Source organism: Numenius arquata, chromosome 12 (assembly GCF_964106895.1).
Source record: "Numenius arquata chromosome 12, bNumArq3.hap1.1, whole genome shotgun sequence".
Classification (NCBI taxonomy): Eukaryota; Metazoa; Chordata; class Aves; order Charadriiformes; family Scolopacidae; genus Numenius; species Numenius arquata.
The window spans coordinates 5841986-5842200 of record NC_133587.1 but is presented as its reverse complement, the minus strand read 5'-3'; positions in this window follow the sequence as shown (position 1 = coordinate 5842200).

Genomic DNA, 215 nt, shown 5'->3' with positions numbered 1-215 from the left:
TGTTGCAATGAGGAACAGCTGCTCTGGTGCTGGATGCTCCCGGAAGATCTGGTGCTGCAGTTCGAATGGAGAGATCAGGGGCACGGCCAAAGCCAGGTGAAGTTTCTGCACACCAGCTGCCACCAGGCCTTCCCTCCTCCTCCCCTCCAGGAGCACGGTGCAAAGGGGTGGCGGGGCTCGCAGTGTGCAGACAAACCTCTCTTGCGTGCCGTGTT